This window comes from Elaeis guineensis, chromosome 1 (genome assembly GCF_000442705.2).
Source record: "Elaeis guineensis isolate ETL-2024a chromosome 1, EG11, whole genome shotgun sequence".
Lineage (NCBI taxonomy): Eukaryota > Viridiplantae > Streptophyta > Magnoliopsida > Arecales > Arecaceae > Elaeis > Elaeis guineensis.
The window spans coordinates 104,817,545-104,826,389 of record NC_025993.2 but is presented as its reverse complement, the minus strand read 5'-3'; positions in this window follow the sequence as shown (position 1 = coordinate 104,826,389).

The window sequence follows — 8,845 nt, the reverse complement described above, 5'->3', positions numbered from 1 at the left end:
CGAGTCACATGCTTGTGGCTTTGAAGGTCAGACCTCGTGAATGATATAACAAGCCCTAAGGATATAACAATTTACTCTTTTAGCCAACCTTCAGCCCAAGTATTTTCTCCCTTTCGTTCATCAGGATTTTCTCGAGGATCTTCATGGCCTTAGGAAATCGCTTCTTTCCACCTTTTGCAATTGCACGGGTTAAGATTTTGAAAGAAACTGCATCTGGTTCTGTTCCTTCCGTTTCCATCTTAATCGGCATTAGGAAGGCATCCCACTGTCCACACAATCCAAATGCAGCATCCATTAAAGTGTTGTACCAAGAGATGCTTGGTGTAACTCCCACACTGTAGCATCTGTTCGTCCAAAAGCAGGGCAGCATTAACATTCCCCTCCTTGAAGATGCCATAAACTAAAAGATTCATACCTGGTTGTACATATCAATCAACAAGAAGGTTCACCCGGACGTAGCTTTCTTGAGTGAAGCATGTATGAGAATATTATATGAGGCAGTATCAGGGAATGCCCCTTTATTCTTGAATTCATGCAATTGCTGTCTAGTAAAGTGAACTATGTATGCCTGTGTCCCTCACATGTCAGGAGCTCAAAGAGCTTGAAGCATTCTACAAACTTGTGCACTTCTACAGAAATACCGCATCAAAACAAGTCATTCTGACAACTCAAGCTTGATTCCTTCAATGTGTATAAGATAGAGAATGCTGTGGATCATCAAAGAGTTTCCCTTGCTTGCAAGCTGCAGACAAAATGGTACCGAAGGAAATCAAGTCAGGTCCATTGCCACCCTAGTAAAAATGATCAAAAGATCCAATTCCCCAAAGATGTTCTCTTCCCCACAAAATCCTTCCACGGTAAAGAAGATATGTTTCAATAGTTGGCCAAACCCCTTGTCCAACATACAAACGATATGTAATGCCTCCCTCACTTTGCTATCACAACATAAGCTATGGATGTAGGTATGCCAAGCGACAATATCCACTATATTGCAGATAATCTTGGGAATTTCTCACAGTTCCGGTTTTAACATGTTGGGGATGTCTGGTCAGAACACCACTTCTATAGAACTTTTTTGATACCACACATCGCAGCAGGAAGAAAAAAAAATAAAACAGAAACAATCAAATACGTGGATCAGTCAAAAAAAAAGCTCGTCTCCACGGAACATGCAAGCTTTACTATGAAAAAGAGAAAAAAAAATTACAAGAGGAGATCACACCTTCAACTCTCGTACATTCAATCTCGTCCTTATAAGAAGCTCTCCCTCACAAAAGCTCTCTTTCTAGAAAGATCTCACTGAACCCCTGAAACGATCGTTGTCCGCTGCCTAACAGTCTACCTGAAGCATCCTACTCCTGCTCTCTGTCGGTGCCTTTCGATCGGTTGCTACTCGGGATCTTTTGCCGAACAACTAAAAGCCATGCCGTCTCTATTCTATCAACAGTGTCTTTTAAAGACCTCAAATCAATCTAATCCCAACTCCAATGTAAATTAGGACTCCTCAGATCACCCAAACATGCCTATGAAGCGTTGGATCTTGACTGCAAGCTCATTGGGCCGTCCGATCACGCATTTGATCCATGAAAATCCCTGTAGACCGTGAGAAATAAGCCCGAAACGTCCTTCGATTCACGGTGGGCCACGTGAAACCAAAAAGAAACGTCCGACCAATCCATGCGGGTCCCCATGGACCATCAGTCCATGCACCACGCGTGGACCGTGTGGGAGAACTGTGCGGGCCGTACCTACACGTGCCCACCTGGGCTTGGGCCGCGCACCGTGCGTTTGTGCATCCGCGCACTCACGGCCATCCCACGTACCCGCTACGTCAGCTTGCCGTCGGCCTCCACTACTCTGTAAGCTGTGCCATCTTCTATCGAATGTATCTCTTTCATTCAATCTTTATTTGGATTGATCTTGGACTCTGTTCGTTGTTGCGGATTTCACTGTAGATCAATGTGGACCGAATCTCAAAGTATCAAATTCTAACATAACAAACCACTGGATAGAGCGCAGAGTAGGTGAACTGGTCAGGAAGGTACCCCTCTTCCATGGATTGAACCAATTCATGGGCTTATGGGAACTTATCGTGGCAACAAAGCGAATGGAGTACTACGTTTTATGTGACAAACTCTGGATGACACCATCCATGCTCTCACTCTTCATCTCCTCACAGACTTTCGCCAATTCATCAATACAAAAATGCCAGCTGATATAAGATAAAAATGCACTAGCACAAAGTAATCAAGAACGCTCGGTTCCATGAGCTTCAGAGCATCCATAGATTCCACCAAAGTTCCCACCTTTTGCGCATTGTTGCGTCTACCAGGGAAGACACATTCGGGCCGATTCTTATGCAGCTTCTTCTGAAGCTCTCCGATCAGGTAAACGGAGACGGGACTCCCAATTTGGAGCCGGAGAACAAAAGAGAGGATTTTGAGCAAAGAATTCAAAATTGGATCTTTCCTCGGGAAAATTCAGGACTTCGACGACCCTACAAAGATGGAAAAAGCTCAGAAACAGATGGCAGATAAAGCGGATTCGAATCGAATGGTGTCTCGCATGGGAAACAGAGCAATGCATGGAGATCCAGAGAGGAAGGAGGTGGCGTGGAGATCACCACTTGGGAACCTTGCTTCTCTCTCTCTCCAATTTCGCCTCTGAAACCCTCATCACCTTCCCCCGAAAGAGGCTCGCCAAAACCCCGCGCCTTCCTTCCCATGCCTGGAAATGGGCCAGAGATCCCCTATCCGGACCGGGCCGAAACAGTAACGGTCAGTCTGACCCGGGCCGCTGCGGCCCAACAAGATGAACATAGGGTGAGAGCCAGACCTGTTCTCCTTGAAGGTTTCGTTCACTGTTCTATTTTTTATTATATTATACTATGCTATACCATACTATACTATATAATACTATATTGTACTATATTATATTATACTATATTATATTATATTATATTATTTCAACAGTTCTGGCCTTGATAAAATCAGGTGAATGGGCCAACTGGTGGACATAGTCCCTTTTACAAAGTTTTTGCGCACCGCTGGTGGTGTAGAAAACTGACGTGGAGTATACCACTTCATCCTATTGAACCACGTAGCCATCATTTTTCAATGCATATTTAATATTTACAGTTTTATTTTTTTTGTTTGAAATTTTGAATAATAAAAATATTTTTTTTTTCAAAAAAATTATGACATCCTATGCTGATATTATATCATTCTACATTGAAATTATGACCTTCTGCATAAAATGTCATAATTTTTTCACATAATATCATTGAAAGAGAAGGATATTTTCATAATTAAAAAATTATCATCAATTTTTTAATGATGAAAATATCATAATTTTTCAATGACCAAAATGCTCTTTCCTCTTTATGACATTTCGTGAAAAAATTATGACATTATGTATAGAAAATCATAATTTTAATGTAGAATGCTATAATATCACCATAAGATGTCATAATTTTTTTGGAAAGAAAAGAATATTTTCATCATTCAAAATTTTAAATAAAAAAATAGAACTGTAGACATTAAATGAATATTAAATGTGTATTAAAAAATGATGATCATAGGGTTTAATAAGATGAAGCGGTATGCTCTACATCAGATTTTCAACACCAGTGGCAGTGCACAAAGAATTTCATTAGTCTTTTTTTTTTTTTTTTTTGATCAGATCATCGAGTTGGGTTATCCAAACCAGTTGGGAGAATGTGGTTTATTCATACCGAGTGGGCGTTAAGCGTTTCAGGAAAAGTTGCGTAGATATGGAAAAGAAATAACTGAGATGATTGGGACTGAATTTTTTTGCTGATGGATAAGGTTTGGATTCTATTCCGGACAGAAAAGCTAGGGTAGATTTTAATATCTAAATTCCCAAAAGCTCTGATGCACATCAGATGATCCATCCTCGCCTTTAAGACTCCAAGACTCTTCGTATTCCCAAATGCTTTAGACTTTTTTAATATCCTACAATTGAAGACATTTTAAATTACAGTTTAGTGCGAAAAAGCAAGGAAGGATAGAATGGGAATTAAATTTTGGAGCTTCACCAACGGTATACGACAGAGTTTAAATTTAATAATAAGGCGTTGGATGTGGATGATGTCAAATTGCTGTGGACCGAGTGGAAGAAATCAATCACTCCGCGATGCCACTTTAGATGGGATTATTTATTATTATTAGTTTTATATAGGAAGTATTCTTTAACTCTTTGGACGACAAAACCAGCATTTTTTTTTTTTTTTTTGAATGAAATGGGAGGCTGAGAAATTAAGCAGCCATCTCTTCATTGATCAGCAAAAGAAAAATACAATCAGAGTAGTAAAAATAAAGCAAAGTTTCACGTTATAGATTAAGTGTCTACGAGCTGAAATAAAATATCTATCGCTCGAACAGGAAATGAAGAAAAAAATCACCTACCAAAATTAACACCCATAGAAGAAGACAAAAGTAAAGGGATCATCCTACAAATCGAGATTCCATCCAACAAACCAGCAACCAATCTTGCCAACGAGCTTTACTTGAGCTGGACATACTGCCGCCATGTTAAAAAGCTATACTCCTGATTCAGCTTCTAAGTTCTAAACTTCAACCTCTACCTTGCCTTGTTAATCTTGCATATCTTTTTCTCTTTTTTTTTATTTTATATTAACTTTATTTTATAGTGTGGGTAGGTTCCCAACTTCTATTTTCCTTTCTTTTTTTTTTTCTTCTCTCTTCATCCCTGAAAAGCAACTTTGGATACATCTTTGCCTGCATTAATAATAATGTGTCAGAACTTAGGTTTCTCATCGGCTAGGAGCAACGCTCAGGAATCACCAAAAGGAATGAATTTAAAAGATTGTTGATGTGGTTCATACTTTTTTATCATTAGCATCATAGCATGAGTTGCCAACTACTGCTAAATGTCTCTTTTTTTCGTGTTTCCCTAGCATCACTCATTTAATAGCTAACTAGTGGTGGGGAGAGGTGCATATTAAATTAATCTTTTGTCTTCCAATAAGATAATTAATAATTTTACTAGATTCTGTGGCTATATAAGAAATCAAGTGAGACGAGACTCAGTTCCAAGTAATTGGTACCAACCATGAATAATTGCATGAATTGCTCTAGCTGCCATTCTTATGTGAATTTCTTTTAATCCTTCCGCTACGGCAAACTTCATGAAGACTAAAGAAATTACCAGCCTAAACACCTATTTGGAATCCAAGCCTTTTTAATGTTTACAGTGAAGATATATCTTAGTTTCCCACAAAAAAGAAGAAGAAGAAAAAGATGTATCTTAACTACATTACCATGTCAAATTAGAAATTGAACCACGTCTTTCTAACTGATTTTTTATATAAATATTTTTTTTATCTAAATATGTCTCCCATGAGGCTCATCTCCTCCTTCTAAAAGAAAAGGAAAAAACTATAGCAGGAAAAAAAAAAGCATGTTAGCCATGTAACCAAAATTTAAGAAGTTTTTAAAAAGTTAAAATCATAATTATTAATCCTACATCTTCTTCTATGGACCTGTTTGGTGTCCAATAAGAAGAGAGGAGCAACGTGCAACTTAACTTGTAGGTGTGAGTTAACCTACTTATTTAAATGCTTGTAACATAAATTGCACGGTAAGTTGAATTGCTCATTCGACTCTAACTTGAAACAAACCGGGAATAGATCAACTTCTAGTCAAAATAGTGCCATAAAAAGTTACAAAGGCTCAAATAAATGTCTTGAATAGAAAAACAAATTCTCTCTTACTCCTCCATCCCTTCCTTTCTCCTCCCTACCTTGCTCTTGAGTCTCTCTTTATGATCATTACCCTTGATGCTGTTTTGGGTTTTGGTCACCTTCGAGCTAGCTACCTCTCTCGTCTAACACTTCACCTAACTGCCATCCTCCTCTACTTCACCTCCTCAGCTATCATCCATCCCTGCCATCCCTCTCTTTCTTTGCGCTCCACGAGACCTATGCCACCACCCATTTCCTCCCATAAGCATCCTAGTCTATGTTCATACCCTCGTCAACAACTAGTTCAATGCCAACCTTTTTATCTAGAATACCCTTCATCTCCGCCGGCTATGTCAAGCGCTCGCATCCACATGCACGCAGGTTGTTCGATGGAACATTACTTCTTTTTTTTTTTTTTTTTTTGAACACTTTTCAAAATACAAAAAGTAATTAAGTTTTTTTTTGTAAATCAACTGCTATAATTTAAATTGCAATATGACTTGAGTTTCAGTGGAGTTTCAACTATAGGCTCTAGATAATCATTATGGGAATATATGCCCATTGATTGTACTGTACAGATTCTCTGCTATGCACTGTATCGTGCGGTATATAGCGCGTTCTGTCCATTGTGCGATGGACAATCGCATGCAATGGGCGTGCATCCGCATACAGCCGTCCATCGTATGATAAATGATGTACTGTGCACTGTACGGTAACAGAGAATCCAAACTCTTGATTGTATTTTAAAGTTTCGAAACCCAACAAAGGTCTGGGTCGTTGATTTATTTAGTTAGTAGAGTTAAAAAAAAAAAAAAAAGAGAAAAAAAAAAATCACTGTTCCAACGAGCATACGGAGGAAAACTGGACCAAGCATTGACCCAGACCTAAAGTTGGTGCTCGAGCTCGTGCTCGGCAGTTCATGGGACGACGCCCGTAGGAAGTCTCTCACGTGACCGCCATCCAAATCGCTAACTTTTTACTTTTTGACCTTTAAAATGGCAAACGTCGAGCGGTACTTGGAAGTTGGAAAGCAATCTGGAGGCCTCGGGACCTCGGTTCGCCCCTGATACCTTCTAATTTCCCAAAGCAAAAGGCCAGTCATTCACAAAACCAAGTTGCATTGCCTCTTTCCACTCTTCCCTTTCGCAATTTACAACTCCCAAGTACTCCTACTCCTTTAAAAAAGAAAACGCACTCAACTCCCATGAAAACCCCTGCAACCCGTATTCTCTTTTTCTTGTTGGAACCCTGCAACCCTGTGATCTGATCACTTTCTCTCGCAATGCATGGGTATAGGTTCAAAGTCCCATCTAGATTGACATAGACCGAATCTAACTTAGCTTTTGTCAAAATTCTCGCTCAAATTTGACCCATCACTTAGTCTCTTCGATATGGGCTGGATCTCCTTCCAATCTGACTCCAAGCAATTAAAAAGGGGTAGGCTCCTTTCATCGAACTGATCTTTGTGACCAGTGCATGCAATGGTAACGCATGAATTCCACGCAAAAACTACATGCAAATCATGCATGAATCTCCTAAATGGACAGCACATGACATAGTGCAAAGTCATAGGAAACCTACAGAACAGCCCTGAAACTTCTTGCGTTTAGATTTTGTTGCTGCTGCTTTATATTTTTCTCAAAATTTTATTGGATTTGGTTAGATTTGATCAAAGATTGCGCTTTTTATTTCCGGACGGTGGTCAGATACAGGTACAGTTGATCCGCCAAGGGGTTCAATTTTGGTGTCTACAAGCACTGCTGGGTATGCAGGCTTTGCCCCATGCATTTTAGCGAACCAATGGGTGAGAAAAGAGGAAAAGGCAAAAAAAAGGGTTGGAACATCATGGGCTGTACGCGCCTGTTCAAGAGGTGGAGGTGGAATGCCAAGTGGTAAAATGCCACAAAGATGTACTTCCCTCCACCATTTATGGAAGCTAATCCCCTTTTTTTGCTTAATTAAGAACCATTGGATCTCTTTACTGTGGGTATGGCATCTCAGCACTAGATGGTAGCCCACTTTGTGGAGTGGAGTGGTGGAGCTCCTTTATGCTCCTCCCTGCTGCCCGCTGAAGGGAATAATCACCACTAATGGCAAGTCCCTTTGGGTGCAATGCAGTTTGGGAAGGTTCTTGCAACACCCAACTAGGGCAGTCAGTCCCCCTTTTTTTGCCTTAAGAGAAAAAGGCCGAATTGGCTCCTTGCAGTTTGGGAATGTCCAAACGAAGCTCCAGCTCCAAAATACCCTCCCTTTCTTGTGCTCTATCAAATAAACAACGCGAGTCATGTTCCAAAGGGTGGAAAGGTTCCCCACGCATGCAATATTTGATATCGTGCTCTCCTCGTAGTAAAGAAAAATGATAAGAATGGGAGGATCATGGTAAGCTACTTTCGGCGACTCAATTCTGCCCCAAACTCCCTTTTTTTTCTCTTTATCTCAAAAATGAGGTTTCTCAACTATAAATGGGAGCATAGGAAAAAATAAAAAAGTTGTAAGAATTCAAAGTTCTGAATATTTTTTATATTTATTTTAATCTAGATTATGCATATACGTACATTATTTTGAGCATGAATAATAAATCATAATATTTAGGGACGACAATTGTAGCCAAACCACTTGATATCTGATCCAGTCTGATTAAAACCCAGGGTAGGTATGGGATATGGAGAATAGTATGTCTTGCTGCGAGTCCGATTCAGTAGAACCTTAATCTAAATCTTCTTTTTTAAACTTATAATCATTTCTGAATTTTCACATCATAAGTTCATTATCGGACTCAACCCGACTTGATTTGATCCATCTTATCTAGGAGATCTGAATAGATCCAACTTGTGCGCACCATCTACTCTATCCAATTCGATCCGATCTGAGGTGGGTACAAAACAAGCATGGATATTGAGTTTTTATTTACAGAATGGATATCGATATTGATCGATCCAATCCATATCCAATTCATTACCGATCTTTCTAATATATATTATTAAAATAATAATGCATAGACAACATTTAAACTTCTCGTAACATTGCACATTAGTAATGCATTGTATTAGCTCTCGTTAGCTAGCATTGCAACACGAGTAATCAGTATGCACAACTGTTACTGATGCTCCTCCACAAATT